General features: G+C 42.2%; 1 protein-coding gene across 4 annotated transcripts in view; it reads left to right on the plus strand.

Annotated features, from left to right (window-relative positions):
• Positions 1-399: 399 nt before the first annotated feature.
• The window catches only part of Spopl (speckle type BTB/POZ protein like), a 69,662-nt gene continuing 51,482 nt past the window's right edge, over positions 400-18,579 (plus strand). For 3 of the 4 annotated variants that reach the window (XM_052724097.1, XM_052724095.1, XM_052724098.1), the window contains exon 1: positions 400-662. The gene's annotated coding sequence lies outside the window, so the exon portion shown is untranslated. The remainder of the gene's footprint in view (positions 663-18,579) is intronic. The other variant, XM_052724094.1, reaches the window with a different exon arrangement.

Below are 18,579 nucleotides of genomic sequence, written 5' to 3' on the forward strand. Positions count from 1 at the left end.
CTTCCTCTGAGTCACTTTAATTTACTTTGGTTCACTCTCCAGTTGTTGTCTGGTCTTGTTGAAAGAGGCTCTACAGACTTCTCTCTTGTATGAAAAGTCCCCTTCATTCCCTCCAACCTAAAGTGTCTTCAACTATTTACCCACACTGAGTTGGTTTTCAGAAATTAGTACACTTAAGGGCTCAGAATGGGAGGTGAGCACATGTTACACCCTGGTGCATCCTAAAGGGCCCTTGGCCCTCCCGTTTTCTCACTGTGTGGAACTTTCTGAATTAGGAGGCATCCCAGGGAAATTTTCTATTGGGAGGTGCGAGGCGGAGTGTAGCAGAACACTTTCAGGGGCTGCGGCCCAGCAGGCACATCCGCCGCCGGAAGTTCCCAGCTTCAGAGCAGGAAGAGCTCTCCGGCGCACGCGCCCTGGTGACTAGCGGGGCGGAAACTGGACGCCCGAGCCCCCGCCCGGCCTTGGGGCTCGGGCTAAGCGCAGCCTCTGGCGGCCGGGTGTGTTGACGGTGGGGAAGAAGTTTAGCAGCCTGTGAGAGCAAGGAGGGAGGCCGGGAGGAGGATGCGGCTTGGCCGGGGCGCCCGCTGCAGGAGCTCGCCGCCGCCTCAGCCTCGGCCCCCGGGGCCGCCGAGGGTCCACCCGCCGCCCCGCGTGTCCGGGTAGGTGCTCCTGCGGCCGGCCGGTCCTGGGCCGGCTCCGCTCGCCGCGCCAGTCGCCGCTGCTCCGGCCCGTGCCCTCCGGCCCTGTCCCCGGGGCCCTCCCTCTGGCGATTATGCTTCCTCAGGACGTCCCCGGCCCTCCGGGAGCCCGCTGCTTTGGCCCTAGGTTCCCTTTTGATCGCGTCTAACTCCCTCCTCACCTGCATCCACGCTTGCACCTTTATGCCTTCCCCTTTCTCCCCAAAGCAAGCAGCTGCACCCCTCTAGCGTCTTCACCCGTCCCCCTCATCTCAAGCATGGGTACTGAAAACTGTCGTTCTTGTTAGCTCTTTTCAGGGCGACTTTTCAGACCACGGGAGTGTGCGTCTCCAACCACACACTTGCCCCTCACTGCTCTTTATTTACCAGGATGTGACAGGCTAACCCCGTGATTCAGGGTCTAGTTTTTGAATATCGACAATTTTCTACCCCCTTTTATCTTTTGCTGCTGTCTTCGTAATTCTTCCTCCTCTTAAGTATGTATATTATTTGTGTGCTGACTCAAGGGAAATGGGTGATAGAATTTTCTCCCTCGAAGAATTGAAGGTCCCTGTAGAAATCAAAGCCACCCCTCTATTTCTACGACAGAATACCATGGTTAAGCTGCCTGTCCATTCTTCCCATGTTTCTGACACTTCATCTATATCTGAATAATTCCGGGCTTAGTTTGCCCAATTAGAAAACTTTTCTTATTTTCTTCTACAGTTGAAATCCACTGTTTATTTGGGCTGGAAACTGAAGTGGTAAAAGGCTTATATGGTTAGGAGCTCAGAGAGTGTAGTTGAATTGCCAAACTTTCTACCTCTGTTCTGGTTTTGAGAAAGTCATTTAACTTCTCCAGCCTTTAGTATAAAGGGGATGGTGATAAAGTTCTGGTAGTAGTGCTTGTACAAGTTAATGCACTTGAAAGAGCCTGGGATATGGTAATGCTTCAGAAATGTTACCTTTATCATCACCGCTTAGCCTGACTTGATGTGATTGTTGGTAAGTTGATGGTAGGAAAGGAAGGTAAGAATTGAGGGTTGTGCAGGGTAGTGGTGTGACACGGCTTTAATTCCAGCACTGAGGGAGGCAGAGGCAGGTGGATCTCTCTGAGTTCTAGGACATCCACAGCTACACAGAGAAACCCTGTCTCGAAAAACAAAAAAAAACCAAAAAAAAAAAAAAAAAAGAATTGCTTGTTTTTTACTTAACATCCTTTTTTAATGTATATATGATTTGTACTGCATTATTATTTGAATTAATATTTCTTCCTTAAAAATACAAGGTTTTAGCTTTTTATGTTTCCTATTTTTGCATAGGAAAATTGGTGAGTTCCTATTTCAAATATCTGTTTGGAACATGTCAGGTTTTATTGTTTTGAGAACAAATGAAGTGAAATATGTAGCAGATTTTTCACAGTGGAAAAATTACATGCTGATTTTAGTACTACAAGTTAAATACTCAAAGCTGAGATGGTAGTCCTTGTGCATGACTTATAGAGAATTGTTACATGAGGCAAAGCTCTGCCTTCATCTGGAAGACTGGTATCTCTTTTCATTACACCTGTTACGATCATTCATCTTCCCAGGCTTTTGCCTGATTACTAAAATTGACTCACCTGTAAATGGTGACTTCTTTTTTTTTCCTGTTTTTGTCTACCTTCTGTGAACTGTAATTTAAGATATTTTTGATTCACTTCATTATTCTAAGTAATAAAAATTTGAACTATTTGCTCTCCTAATTACACGAAAATATATATGTACATGTATTAGTTACTTTACTCTTAAAAGTTCTTGTTACCAAAAACAAACCCAGAGCCAAGTATTGGGGTGAATGCTGGAAAATCAGAGAAGCAGAACAAGCCACAGCTAACCTAACCTCACCAATTCCTCAGCTGATCCTGTATCCTCAAACTGGAAGCCTCTGTGTCCTCATCCAAATGGCTCTCAGCTGAACTGCTGCTCAAAAGCCTAAAACCTTAGCCAGCTCTAGTTCCTGGTTTTCATGCCTTATATACTTTTCTTTCTGCTTTCTGCAATCACTTTCTGGGATTAAAGGCGTGAGCCACCATGCCTTGCAGGTTCCAGTGTGACTTTGAACTCACAGAGATCCAGATGGATTTCTGCCTCCCAAGTGATAGGATTAAAGGCATGTGTGCCACCATTTTCTGGTCTCTATGTCTATCTAGTGGCTGTTCTGTCCTCTGACCCCAGTAAGTTTATTAGGATGCACAGTATATTGGGGGACACAATATATCACCATACTTTACTGTTCCTGTGAAAAAATACCACTACCAAAAGCAACATAAGGAATTTATTTTATCCTACAGTCCTCCATGAGGAGTCCGTAATGGTGCAGAAGATCAAGAGTTGGTGTAATGAGTCTTTGTCTGTCACTCCAGCCAGCTCCCAAATAATGACATGGAGACTCTGTTAATTATGAAAGCTTGGCCTTTACTTAGGCTTGTTCCTAACTAGCTCTTACATCTTAAAGTAACCCATATTTTGTAATCTATGTTCTACTATATGACTTTTTACTTTTCTTTCATTCTGTATCTCTGACTTGTTCTGAGTCTCCTGGCATCTCCTCTGTGCGACTAGATTCATCCCTGGTTCCACATTTTGCTCGTAAGTCCCACCTGTTTTCCCTGCCTAGCTGTTGACTGTTTAGCTTTTTATTCAACCAATCACAGTGACACATCTTTACACAGTGTAATAAAATATCTTACAACAAGTTGGAAATGGGGTGAGGCTAGAAACTCCCAAAGCCATCTCCCAGTGATGTGCTTCTTCCAGCAAGATGAAACTACCTAAATAGTCCACAACCCCCAAGTGGGACCAAGTGTTCAAGCACGTGAACCCATGGGGGACATTTCTCATTCTAATCACCATAGTACATAACGTTTGAAATAAAGACATTTTTTCCATGTAGAACCTGAGATGGTTTTTGTATTACCTATGGAATGTGCATTACGCTTTGGGTGACATTGCCTTTGCTAAAGCTATACCTTGGCATAGAATAGTCTGAAGTTTTGCATATCCAGATTCTATGTACTACCATTAAACTAGTTGTTGTTAATATTAGTTTCTTGGTTTGCTTATATTTGCATTTTTTTGGCTTTGAAATAATATAGGAAGCACAATTAGAAGAAAAACAACTCACATAGAATCTGACTTTTTTGTTTGTTTTTTTTTTTTCCGAGACAGGGTTTCTCTGTGTTATTTTGGTGTAGATTCTGACTTAAAGCTTATAGAAACTTTGAAGGGGGAAGGGAGAAAATTGGCATGTAGTATCTATCGCTTGCTTAGAACTGCCTTTATTTTATAAAGGTTCATTACTTTTAAAAATATTTAATGAGTATTTGTTGTGTGCCATACATTGGAAAACATTGAAGCCCTTATCCATGGTCCCAGAAAAAAAATCAAAATTTTAATACTCCAATGTCTTTCAGAGTATATAATGAATTACTTCATCTCCTAAGCACCTTTCATGATACTAGCTGTATACCATTCTTGAGAGAAAGTTTACTTCAGAGAACAAAATAGTCACTGCTATCAAATTTTTAGGATTAATTTCTGCCGAGAATTGGATCAGGAATGCCCTGTTAGAGAATAATTATGATGACCTCCTCAGCACCACCCCAGTTATAGTCTAGCATGGCACTGACAGATGGTCGCAAGTAAGCAGATCCATTGAAATGAGGACTGCTAATATCAAAGATAATGATAGTGGCTAATGTTTACAGAACACTGTGTCAAAGACATACTCACATACTAACTTATTTAGACTGGGAGTCCTTTAAAGAAGGCTTTGTTGCCATTTCCTTCTTGCAAATGAGGGACTTGAAGCAATATCACTTCCACAGTTGAGTAAGCTATGCAGTGACCAAGAGTGACTTAGAGTCTGTTATCCTTTGCTACCACCTCTCAAATCTGCCACTTCTTACCTTTTTGAATATCTTACTTATTTTTTTAAATTGGGTCTGCATGCTGAGGTTTCTTCTGGGTTGTTTAGGGAAATAAAGTAGTGCTTTTGTAGAGCAGTGGGGACAGTTTATCTGAGGCCTTACGTGTGACCAGATATGGAAGGCATTTGTGTTTGATTGTCTTGCTCATTATCTTTTTCCAGCAACACACAATAGAATGAATATTTTGGTATGTCAGATGGCTATTAAAGGTTTTAAAAGTTTGTGGAGTAGTAGTATTGTAGTTCAAAGAACATACTTGGAATGGCTTTGAATATAGCTGTAAGAGTAATTTGGTTTGAGCTTGTAGCTCAGTGTTAGAATGGTGCATATCTAAGGTGCTGCTTTCTGTTCCAAGTAATTTGGACAAGAAATGATGAAACTTTAGGGTAGGAAGAGTAGAATTGAAGTAGCTTTTATTTTACAAATACTTGAAAGGCAAAATTGATAGGACTTTGTGATGGATTAGATTTGGGATCTCAGGAAGAGGTGAAGGCTGGCACCTGAAGTATGTAGAGTGAGAGGCAAGTATCCATGACTAGTAATATGTATGCATGTGTACCACAGGTATGCAGTGCCTGTGAAAGACACTTCCGGAAATGGAGTTGTGAGATGGTTGAGAGCCACCATGTCAGTGCTAGAAACTGAACCCAGGTCCTCTGCTAGAGCATCAAACACATCTAACCATTGAGCCATCTCTGCAGATCCCAGGAAACAACTTTGAATGCAGCTGAGAAAAAACTACAGAATACACTTTGGGTTTGGTAACACAAAGACAGTTTTGAATTTCTCAGTCAGTCCACCCATAAATATTTGATGATTAAATTCTGTTTTAATTGCCAAAGCTACCACTATAAACATAGAGGGGAAAAATCTATAGTGTGAGCCATTTTTTTCCTTTCTGAGCTCAGGCCCATGTTTTTTAATGACATTTGGATGCTATACATATCTGCACCCCGAACCCTTTAGTAATTTAAAGTCATTTTTAGAAGACTCACCATCAGATACTGAGTTCTAGATTTAGGTATGCAGTTAAGAATTTGGAGTGTAGATAACAGTGGACAGGTAGATGCATATTCATTACTCTGGTATGAATAGTGCTGTCAAAGCAGTTTGTTCAAGTTGACTTGGAAAAGAGTGACATTGAACCATAGTGTTAAACAGCAAGTTGAACTTGGGTGGAGTAGGTAGTATAGTAGCTGAGAAGTGTAAAGAAATACTTCAGGTGTTTTGATAGCACGTATAGACAGAGGTTGTTAATGCTGTAGCTGGCAAAGCCTTGATTGAGCAGAGTCCCAGTCAAAGAAAACAGTGATGTGAAGGAAAAGGAACTTTAGATGTATCTTACATTGTTTTGAGGTAATCTCTTTTGGTAGGGTCAGGCTGTCCTTGAATTTTAGTCCTCTAGTGTAGGGAATGAATATGTTCATGCTTAGCATGCCCAGTAAAACGGGTTTTAAATTGCTTTTACAATTCTCTACCCCCGGTGTGTAGGGTCAGAGGACAATGTGAGGGAGTGACTTCCTTCTACCATGTGTTCCAGTGATTGAACTCAGGTCATTAGACTTGGCTGTAGGTGCACTTAACTGCTGAACCCTCTCACACAAACATATTTTCAAAACAAAAGGCCTAGGAAGCGTCGGTTTAAAAGGAGAGAGAGGCTCTATAAAATATGCTGCTGAAACACTGTGTTATTCTAATCTAAGGTAGTCTCCTTACATTTTAGGTTAAAAAGTTGTGACTTTGAAATTTCTTTTTACACTTTCTTGTTGTCCTTAATAGCTACTGTTCCTGTGTTCTTCGTGCTTTTTGTAGGTTGTAGTAAGTAGCAATTGTGCTTTTCATATGTCCTTGAGTTGTTATTATTTCTTAATTATTGGAATAATATCTGAATTGTGCTACATAGTTATACGCAACTGAACTTTCCATAGCTAAAATCTACCAAATTTAAAACTTAAGGGAGGCCAGCCTGGGCTACAGAGTGAGTTCTAGGAAAGGCGCCAAAGCTACACAGAGAAACCCTGTCTCGAACCCCCACCCCCACTGTTAGTTTTTCGGCTGCGTTGTGTTCTTACCCTGCAAGGAAATGTCACGAAATACGACAGAATCCGCTAACAAGAGTTTTATTAAAAGTAAAGGGACAGAGAGTGAACAGGCCTGCGGAAAACACGTGTGTGGAGAAGAAGGAGGAAGAAGAAGAAGAAGGAACCGGGAACATGGCGCCGGATTTTAAAGGCTGGGCGTGGACAGATCAGCGTCACTATTACACGCAAGCGCGTAGATCACATGGCCACGTTGCGCGCCTACGTAGCCAATGGAACGTCACGGATCTTGGTCACGCGAGATGTCCTGACCCGGAAATGGCTATCCTTACCTGGAACTGGCTAGGTGGAAGTGTCTGTTGGGCATATGCGAACACGCCCGACCGTGGGGGCATGTTGTAAACCTTTCATCCCTGACTCTTCCTTTTTTAAAAAAGAAAAAAATTGTGGTTGTCTGGGTATGGGGGCGATGTTTCTCTCAAAGACTGCTTCCAGCTGAATAGTGGGCGTTGGTTGACTCTTGGGGGGCAGGGGGATGAGAGGGTATCTTGTGAAGTCCTGGGATGTTGCTGGGCAGGTCCTGGAATGAAGTTCTGCCGTCCCCTCGTTCTGCGGCTGTCCATCCGTGCTGTGGCTGGGAACCTTGTGTTTGACAAGACACTGTTGACATAGAAAAAGCTTAGAGAGAAAGAATCATTATTATTTTATTTTGGAGTTGGCATTTGTCTGAGGTAGATCTGGCCTGTCCAGATAGAGACATGTGGTATTTACCTGAGGTAGATCTGGACTTAGTACTCTGCTTAATTTTTATCTGAGACAAGCCTTATTAGAGGTAGTTTATTTAAGGCACCGGTTTCCCTTATTAGGTTAGCATTTAGGAAACGCAGGTGATCAGCTGCTGAGTATCGAACAATGATAGATTATTGTATTACATTATTCCTTACCGCCTGGATATTTTTGATGGTCCTTTTTGCCTCCGGCTCTGTGTGTCTACCTGAGAGACTGTGTCTACCGGAGAGACTGGTAGGGGAAAGGAATTGTTAGAGTCAGAAGAGTGAGTGGCTAGGAGGAGAAGTAAAGGAGCTGCTGGCGCGTCTGGGATGAGGCGAATGTGTGGAGCGAAAGAAATGGACGCTCCTACCTTAGCTAGAAGATCCCTCCCCATTAAAGGTACAGGGCAGCTTGGCACCACTAAGAATGTGTGTGTGAGAGGGATGCCTCTGAAAATGCAACTGAGTGGTGGTGTCTGATGAGGTAGATAAGGCTGTCCCCTAACCCTGACAATAGGGAGACGAGCAGGAGAGGTGGGCCTCCAAAACTCTCTCAGGACAGAGTAGGTAGCTCCGGTGTCCAAAAGGAACGAGATGGGGCCGCCCATTGACCTTTATAATTACCCTAGGTTCCCTGTGTGAGATGGGAGTGGCCGGGGCAGAAACCAGGCAGCAGCAGTCCTCGCTGTAAGCCAAGCCTACAAAGTCAGCTGGAGGGTGGTCTTCATCTGGCGTTCCTATGTCGCTTGGGACATTAGGACAGTCAGCTGACCAGTGACCCTTTTGGCAACACTTTGGACAAGGCTTTGTCGGTGCCCTTCATGGGCCGGTGGTGCAAGCCTGGGCCCAATGGCCTTCTCTCCCACACTTGAAGCAGGGACCAGATGGCTTTCGGGGAGCCGGTTGGGCAGTGCTTGCCAGCATCTGGCAGCTCCTTTTATGGGCTTTTTCATCTCTACCATGGAACACCTTAAACGCTATCACCAGCACATCTGCCTGTGGAGTTAGAGGGCCATTCTCCAAACGTTTAAGTTTATCCCTAATGTTAGGGAAGCTCTGTGAGACAAACTGGATTATTAGCAGCTGCCTGCCCTCAGGGCTCTCTGGGTCTAAGCTAGTGAACTGAAGTAGAGCCTTGGTGAGCCGCTCTAGGAAATGAGATGGATTTTCATCCTTATCTTGAATAACCATTTTTAGTTTTTCATAGTTTACTGGTTTTAGGGCAGCCTTACGGAGACCTGTCAGGAGACAGGTAATAAACCTATCTCTGGCTAGACAGCCACCCTGGGTGTTATAATCCCAGTGTGGCTCTCGGTCAGGAACCGCCTCAGCTCCTGGAGAGTGTGAAAGGTTAGTTTGAGGAATTTCGTCTGCATGAGTCCTAGCCTGCTCCCAAACCCGCCTGCGCTCCTCAGGAAGTAAATTATTAGAAAGTATCATGAATATATCATGAAAGATGAGACTATAAGATTGAGTTATATATTGAAACTGTTTAATAAAGGCAGCAGAATTAGAAATATAAGAACCCAGCTTACTTTCTATCTGAGAGAGTTCTGCTAGAGAGAATGGAACATGAACTTTAATCAGTCCATCCACACCAGTCACCTCTCGCAAAGGGAGAACAGTGGAAGGTTTTGGATGGCTGGAATCTGGCAATTTAGCAGCCCAAGAGCGGGTGGTAGGAGGAGTGAAGTTTGGAGCTAGGGCAGGGCCTTTGGAACCGGCCGCTGCCGAGAAAGGAGCAGCTTTAGAAGAAGAAGAATCCGGAAGGGGAGCGGAAGGAACGGTTTTCTAGGAGTTGGAGCTGGAGGTCGAATAGGTGGAGGTTCATTAGCAGGATCTAGAGTCAGAGATTCCGGAGTCAGAGAATCCTCCGGTTCAGGCATAGCCAGGAGCATATGAGCAGGAGAGAAGGAATCCAGAAGAGACGGTTTAGCACTGAGAAAGAAAAATGCTATAACGTAGGGCAACTCTTTCCATCTGCCTGAGCGCTGACAGTAATTAGATAACTCCCGTAAAATATCGGGATCTAAGGAGCCGCTCGGCGGCCTTTTTTGTTGTTTTCTAAAGCATACTTTGGCCATTTTTTAGAACATAGACGAGTTAGCTTAGGAATCTTTATGTAAGGCATTAAACTGAGAGGTTTTAAAGCTTCAACAAGACAGCCTAACGGAGAGGAAGGACTAACAGGGTTGGAAGCCTTGTTTCCCATGTCTGCAGCGGAGAGGCAGAAAAATAAAAAAGATAAAAAAACAAACTTGATCCGGAGCCAAGGCCCCAGGCGTCCCCAAGGCCAAGGACGGATCCCGGGCACAAGCCGCTCCTTGGCTCGTCAGCCACAGAAGCGGGGGCCCCTGCCACGTGAGGAAAGGATTCCCCGGGAATCCAGACAGCGTCTGCCACTTCGTCAAGTCGGATGAACGTGTCGGCCCCACGTGGCCCCCAGGACGCACCCAACGGCGGTGGTCCCAACGCGAGAAATATCTCAGGCTGCAGACGTGGGAGAGGGCTAGAAATCTGAGGCCTGCGATAGGGGCCGACCACAGCCAATGAAGACCGTGGTCGGGGGTTCCCCCGGTCTCAAGAATACTTGTGAGGTACCGGTTGTTCTCACAGATCCAGGAAACCGTTTACACTGGCCGAAAAATGGGGGGGACTCACCAATCGGAGAAAGCGGTGTTGCATGGAATTTTTGCGGTCAGGCAAAATGGAGAGCGGTCTGTCGCGTACGGAGCAGAGTGTTGCAGTCCCCGGTTTACAGGTTTCCAGGCGCAGGGTGCCCGGAAGCGCCCGCTCGGTTTCGGCACCAAAATGTTAGTTTTTCGGCTGCGTTGTGTTCTTACCCTGCAAGGAAATGCCATGAAACACGACAGAATCCGCTAACAAGAGTTTTATTAAAGGTAAAGGGACAGAGAGTGAACAGGCCTGCAGGAAACACGTGTGTGGAGAAGAAGAAGGAAGAAGAAGAAGAAGGAACCGGGAACATGGCGCCAGATTTTAAAGGCTGGGCGTGGACAGATCAACGTCACTACTACACGCTAGCGCGTAGATCACATGGCCACATTGCGCGCCTACGTGGCTAGTGGAACGTCACGGATCTTGGTCACGCGAGATGCCCTGACCCGGAAATGGCTATCCTGACCTGGAACTGGCTAGGCGGAAGTGTCCGTCGGGCATATGCGAACACGCCTGACCGTGGGGGCTTGTTGTAAACCTTTCACCCACCCCCTCCAAACAACAACAACAACAACAAAAAAAAAAACCTTAAGGGGCTAGGTGTGGTAGCACACACTTTAAATTCATCATCTAAGAGGTTGAGATAGGAAGATTGTCAGTTCCAGGGATTCAGGGACTAGGTAGTGAAGCTTTTTCTCTAAATGCATCAAGTCTCAAATTGTGGTTGTAATAGGTTGTATGCACCGCAGACTTGAAAGTGTGCTGGTAATAGCACCTTTAATAGCACCAGTAAAACAGGAACATATTTAGAAAGCATGCTCCCCCCACCTTTGGGACTACTGTTTGCTTACAATGCATAAATCAGAAGTGAAAATTTTAACTAAAGGAGCAGTTTTCTTCTCTTAGTAGCTAATACAGATATACAGTCTTACATACCTAAAGCATAGTAACATGCTTTAAAAATATTTCTGGTATTTATTAAAAAGAATATAGTGAGGCTTAGGAAATGGCTCAGTCAGTAGTTAAGATCACTGGCTGTTCTTCAGCAGACCTGGCCTTACTCAGAACTGTCTGTACCTCCAGTCCCAGGGCACCCATTACCCACTTCTAGTCTCCATGGGCATTGTATGCATGTGGTGCATAGACACACAGGTAGGTAAGAAAGAACATTTTGTTGCTTCCTGCATGGGTATGTTTTCTGAAGCAAATTAATTTTTAAAAAGTTTTATAATTAAAAAGTTTTATATAAAGTGTATTTGTAAACTTGTCAGTTGCCCTACCTCAAGTAATTAAATAATTTACAGAGGAGAAGAAGAAACTTTTTGAAGCTGTTTTCAGTTGACAGCAAGTTGAACAGAAGGTACAAAGATTTCTCAAATTTCTCCTGTGCCTGTACCCACATAGTTTCCACCATTATCACTCTCATCTACCAGAGTGGTTCATTTTTTACAGATGATTAATCTGACTTAACAGATCATGATTACTCCTCTCCCTACACTAAGAACCACTCCTGCTATATAGTCTATGAATTTCATCAAATTTATATTTACCTATCATGATAGTGTCATACAGAGTATGTTTACTGTTATAGAAATTCTGTGTGCCACCCGTTCATCCACCTGTCCTCAATCCTTGGAAAAACCACTACATTTTAAGAAATGATTTTGACTTTCCAAATTGTGTTATAAATGAGGCATACAATGTATATTTTTTTTTCATTCTGACTTCTTTTACTTACTATGCACTTAACCTTCCTTAGGCTTTCGTGGCTTGAATAGAATATTGCTTTTAATTCTGAGTAGTATTCCATTGCATGGATGTCCCACCATTTATTTATTTGTCCCATTAAAAGACATATCTTGAAAGTTTGGGCAGTTATGAATCTAGCTGTTATGAACAACCAATTTGTAAAGATACAAAATTTCAACTCCTTTGAGCAAATAGCAAGTACAGTAATTGCTGTGTGTAGGATTATGTTTAATTTTATGACACACTGATCAGCTGTCTTCTAAAGTAGTTGTCTCACTGCATTTCCTCCAGCAGCGAATAAGACAGTTTTGTTTCATGTTTTTCTTTGCATTTGGGGTTGTCAGTATTTGGGACTTTGACCATTTTAGTAAGTGTAAGTGATGGAGAAGTACCTCTTCCTGTACATTTTTGGTATATGTGTAGTCTCTGTCCTAACGTGTTTGTTTTCTTGTTGTTTCAAGATCTCCTTATTTTTGTTACAGTTTTGTTTTGTTTGTTTTCTTTTCAGCTGCACCATTTGAAAGTATTTTCTACCAGTCTGGCTTGTCTTTTTGTTCTCTCAACAGTGACTTTAACAAGTCAGAACAATTATCATTTTATTTCTTATGACTTGCATTAGTTCTTTAATGGATTATACTTTCAGTTTCATCTTTAAAGTAATCATTAAGTCCAAGGCCATCTAGGGATTTTCCTGTGTTATCTTTTGGCTGTATTGAGGCAGTTTTCCATCCTCTCCCAAGAATGGAGTAGGGAGACAGTGAAGAGTACAATGAGAAGTACTTTATTGTTGATTTGGGCTTAAGTACCTTAAATGGGATAAAAAACAAACAAACAAACAAACCTAGAACAGACTGCCATGTAGGATTTAAATGAGCTAGGTTTGAACTCTGGTGGTTTGAATGAGATGTTTCCTGTAGCCTGGAACATTTGAATACTTGGTCCCCAGTGGAGCTATTTGGGCAGTTTAGGACATGTGGCCTTCCCAGAGGAAGTATATCACTGGGGAATGGGCTTTGATAGTTTAAAGACTCAGTTGCTAATTTTCTCTGTATGTTTCCTGCTTGCCTTTGGGGTATAAGTGCATAGCTGTTCCTGCCCTCGTGCCTGCTGCTTTCCTACCCTAATAGACTCTTAACCTTCCACAAGGGTAATCCTAAATAAACCCTTCCTTCTCTAAATTGCCTTGGTCATGGTATTTTATCACAGCAATAGAAAAGTAACTAATACACCAGCGGAGAGCTGTTACAGTTCTGAGAAATGGGATAGCTCAGAAATTCTCAGGGTTTGGGGTTGTCAATGAAGAGCAGTTGCTTGCAGAGCAAGTTTACAAGTAAGGGCATAGAAAGTTTTGCAGAAAGGCTGCAGAAATGAATTCCCATCTCTAGCTGAAATTTGTGGTGTCAGAATTTAAGGCAAGAATCAGCCTGCCCTGTGCCTCTTGTCCAGTCCTGGATGCTGGCCCAACCATGCTTCTTGACGAGGGCAGAAACCCCAGACTTCAGTGGTCCTGTCCTCAGAGTTTTGAGTTATTCTTCCTTCTGCAAAGAGTAAGCTGCTTGAGAGACAGGCTTCTTTTCCTCTTGGGAGTGGGGGTGGGGAGGAAGATCTGGGGACAGATGCATGGCCATAGTCAGGAGCAGGGCTTTCTCTTCTTCCTCTGTCTACACCTGCTGTAGTTCTATGCCTGTGTTCTGAAGTCAGAATTTATAAGGTGTCAGGTGCATGTGATCCAGAGTGACAATACAAGCATGCAAATAAAGTGAAAAAATGAGAGCAATCAGGGACGAACTGTCAGATCTGGAGAAGGGACTGGAGAAGAGGTGTGTGGGGGAAGTGGGGAAGGGGGAGAAGAGAGACTGAGAGAGGAAGACTAAGAGGGCTAGCAGAGCTGAAGTAGCAGAGTTATGAGGAGAATGAGTAGCTGAGGGGAGGGAAGCCTGTGAGCTGGGGAGGAGCTGTGAGGTAGGGGCGGAGATGGGAAAAGCTGCTATGCTAGCTAGCATGACTTTGAAATGTGTAACAGGTACTGGTGATAGTGAGGTAGCCTGGAGGGCAGCATTTCTTTGGTATGCTAATTGCACCAAGGATAGCCATTTGTCCCTTTTGCGGTTGGTTAGTCAAATGTCTCCTTTGGTAGCAGGGAACTTGCTTCACAAGTTCCTGAGGAATGCTGGCTTTTGTCTCACCACCAGGAAATGGAGTCTCCTTTGGACCTGACAATTTATTGTTGGTTTTGATTTGCCTCCATTGTTCTGAGGAATTTTCTGTTTATGACAAATACTTATTTGTACATTTCTTGAAGTGTTCTGGTCTAGTTTAGTATTAAGGTTATGGTAGGTTTAATCTTCCAATGGTTTGTAGAGATTTTAATATAATTATACCATTTCTTCCTTCCCTTTCATCCTCCCTCTAAACCCTCTTATATACCCCTCCCCTTTTCCTTTGTTGTTACATACACACACACACACACACACACACACACACACACACACACACACACACACACGTATATACTGTAAGGATTATGTCCTTTTATGGTGTCCCAGCCTAAAAAGCGGGCTTGCCCTCCCATGGGCTCTCTTTCTGTATCCCCTCTGTACTTCCCCTCCCCATGGTCTCTCTGTCTCTCTCTGACTCTCTGTCTCTGTCTCTGTCTCTCTCTGTCTCTCTGTCTCTCTCTCTCTCTCTCTCTCCTTCCTCCAAATAAAGCTCTAAAAAGGTAACCATGGCTGGTGATTTTTCCGTCACCAGCAGCATCCAGCGCTCTCTTCTGGCGGGCGGCGGCCAGCCAGGAGTGCCCCATTAAACCCGTCAGTCACACACACTCACACATTCTTCAATGTCATCTGCTCAGTCTGTATAATGTTACTTGTATGTATGTTTTCAGGGCTGAGCATTTGATACTGAATAGCCGATTGGTGTGGAAGGCTTTTTCTCCTTTAGTTATCTATAGTTCTGTGTACAGGTTGAGGCCTGGTGGTCTTTCCCCTGTATACTTTATCATGTCTGTTATTATCATTGCACAGCTCATGTTTAGGCAGTCATGTTGGTGAGACTTTATGAGCATAGCCTACTTCTGACTTTATGGGATACAGAATCTCACTGTAAATTCCCTGAGTTTGCTAGCTTTTATAATCTTTCTGCTCCATTTTTTACTATGTTCATGAGCCTTGGGTGTGGGAGTTCTTTCATAGATACATCTCTTGGGTCTTTTGTTGGTTCTGGTGTTGTATAATGGTCTCTCTTTGTCACAAAGAAAAGCATCCTTGATGAGAGGTGAGGACTGCATTTACATTGCTCCAAGTTTCCTTTTAAGATTTATTTTTCTTTATGCATATCTTTTTATATGCATTTTATTTTCTTTATGTGTATCTCTTTGTGTATATGCCATGTATATTAGGATGCTCACAAAAGGTAGAAAAAGGTGCTGGATCCTGTGGCATTGCAATTACAGGCAACTGTGAGCTGTTCTACATAGGTGTTAGGAACCAAACTCAGGTACTCTGGAAGGGCAGTATGCACTATTTATTAACCACTGAGCCATCTCTCCATTCCATTAATGATTCATTATTTTTATGTGTATGTATATGCTTGTGCCTCAGTGAGTTTATATGCATCACATGTGCACAAGCACCTGTGAAAGCCACAAGAGGGCTGTAGGGCCCCTGGAACTGGAGTTATAGATGATTGTGAGCTTCCATGTTGGTTCTGGAAACAGAATCCTGGCTTCTGCAAATATAGTAAGCACGCTTAACTATTGCCCCAAATTGCGATAATTTCTTCCTTAAATATTTGATAGAATTATCAGTTCAGCTATCTAGGCATGGTACTTTCTGTTTTGGAAGTTTATTTTATTATTGATTTAGTTTTTTTCACAAATCAGCCTTTTCCCATGGTCTATCTCCTGTGTGAATTTTGAAGATCCTGTCTCAGGAAATTGGTCCATTACATTTTCACTATCAAATAGTGGGTATAGAGTTGATTGTGTTATTTCTTTATTACCCATTTAACATCCATGATGTCTTTTATGATCTTGTGTCCTTTCTCTCAACAATTGGTGTCCTTTTTTTTTTTTTTTTTTTTTTCTGGTTACCAACTGTGCTGGATGCTTATCAGTTTCACAGCTCTTTCCAAGGAATGTCATTTTTTTTTTTATTGCTTTCTTACTTTCAATTTTATTGACTTCTTTTATTGACTTTGGGTTTAATTTACTTGTCTTTTAGTTTACTAAGGTAGAAATTCAGATGAGATTGTAAATCCTTCCTGCTGTTTTGATAGTTAGTTGTCTTTTGCTATTTATGGGGTATTGGTTCTAAGATTCCTATGAATGCCTAGATGGAAAGTTGCTCAAGGACTTTATAAAAGGGGGCAGTATTTTCATATAACCAGGATATAACTTCTCATATGGTTTAGATTAACTCAATATGACCCATATTACCTATATTGTATACTGTATATGCAGAGAATATTATATTACCTGTAATGTAAATAATTTGTTATTATTACAGTATATTGTCTTGTTTACAGAAGAAAGACAAGTAAAAACAAATGTAATTTTCAGTATATATGCAGTTTGTTTCTTTAAAAATAATTTTAGACTGCACTTTGTTTATTGACTCCACAAATGCATAACAGAGGTCAACTATATATTCATTCATTGTTCCTAACTTTCTTTTAGGGGTTGTTTTGGTATATCGCACAAACTTTAATAAGTTGTTGTTTAATTTTCATTTAGTTTAGTGTATTTAGCAGTGTGTTGTTCAATATCCATGTATTTTGGGTTTTCTCTACCATTGCTAGCTTTGATTTCTAGTTTAATTCCACTGTGGTTTGCTAGCAGCATTATCTGATTTATGCATCTATAATCATATAACAGTGAGCAGGGATTCTGGTTCTCACATATTCTGCCACAGTAGCTGTATGTCACATCTTATTTTCTAGTTATCCTGGTGGCTATAAAATGGTATTGCACTATAAGTGGGTTGTTTTCTCAAAATAAACATGATCTGACACACTCAGGGGAAATGGAACACAGACCTGCATATTTTCACAAAATCTTTAAGATGGTCCCAGTTGACCAGATGCAGAATATAAAACGCATTTAAATATTGTTTGAGGAAAATAAGATTCTCATGAAAATTATAGCTTCCAGTATAGTTTATTAGCTTTTGGCAAATAATACATTTCTGTGTAACTTGATACACATGGGACAGCTTTTCAAACTTTGCAAGCTAGTCAAGTTTTTTAGGCACTTATAGAGTTAATCTGTGATATTGCCTACAGCTTTAATTACACAGTATTGTAATATACTTGATCTTGACCTACTACCAAGATTGTGATTGTCTCTTTTGTTTTTCTGTAAGATTTTGCTGCATTTTAAGAAAAGAAACACTGTTTACACAAGTTTACTCAGTTCCCAGAACTTGAAATGAACAAATATGGAGAAATTCAACTTTATTATGGGCTTACAGCATGCTTATTTTAATATTTAATTTTTTGTTCTTTGTGTGTTTTGTTACTTCTGTGTTTAAAACTTAAGTTTCACTGAAGGAGGTGTTGCTAAGTTTTATTTTTCATTATTAAGTTATGGAATTAAAGTCACAAAATATTTCTTACTGTGTATCTTTTGATTGTGAATATTGTAGTTCAACTCTTAATAATATAATATTTTATACTTTGAGAATTTTATACATTCATACAGTGTATTTTGCTCACATTCACCCCACTTTGCTCATCAGCAGTCCACTGCTTAAAAAAAGTGTCGCTGAGGAGGTCTGGGAGCTGCATTAATCCGTGGCTATAGAGTTACCTATTGAGAGGACAATTTGATACTGTGCCCATTTAGAAAGTAGTAGTACAAAGTTTTCTCAATTAGGGTTATCATTGCTGTGATGAAACGCCATAATCAAAGCAACCTGGGGAGGAAGGTGTTTATTTGGCTTATATATCACAGTCCATTGAGGGAAGCCAAGGCAGGAATTCAGACTGGGAGGGCAGAAACATGGAGGCAGGAGCTGTCCTAAGGGTCATGAGTCAGTGCTGCTTAATGGCTTCCTCTTCATGGCTTGCTCAACTTGGCTTTCTTACAGAGCCCAGGGGTGTCTCCACCCACAATGCCATACAGTATTGTCTGTTTAGATCCTGATCTTCTGGAGGAATTTTCTTAGTTGAGGCTCTCTCCTTTCAGATGACTATAGCTTGTGTCAAGTTGACATACAACTAGCCAGCACATAGGTTGATTCCAGGACCCATGAGCTCTCCTGCCATGAGTTCTTGACCAGATTTACAGTACCAGGTATGCATTTTCTCCTCTGTCGCTGTTCTTAAGTTGAATCAAAAGTAGTTGCTTACCCTTTAATTTTCGTGTCACTATTGCACCGTGGACAGATGTATCATGCCAGGCAGGTGGTTATTGTAGCTCCTGAGATTCACAGATAGGTAAGACTGGAGATGATATTTTTCATTGAGCAGCATGCATAGCGCCCTGTTGTACTATGAAAGCTAGCCATCAGGAAGAATGCTTCCTAGTCAGTAGTCACTGGCGTTCTCTGTGTTCTGAGATCACAATGTGCAGTGTCTTCACAGTAGGGGCTGGTGAGCAGCCAAGAGCAATGGTAATAGCCTGTATTATTTGTATTATTTTTTGGATCTTTTTTTGGATGTTGGGGGCATCTAAACTCTTAATGAATGTAGGT

Source organism: Peromyscus californicus, unplaced genomic scaffold, assembly GCF_007827085.1.
Source record: "Peromyscus californicus insignis strain IS unplaced genomic scaffold, ASM782708v3 Scaffold_7__1_contigs__length_154581171, whole genome shotgun sequence".
Lineage (NCBI taxonomy): Eukaryota > Metazoa > Chordata > Mammalia > Rodentia > Cricetidae > Peromyscus > Peromyscus californicus.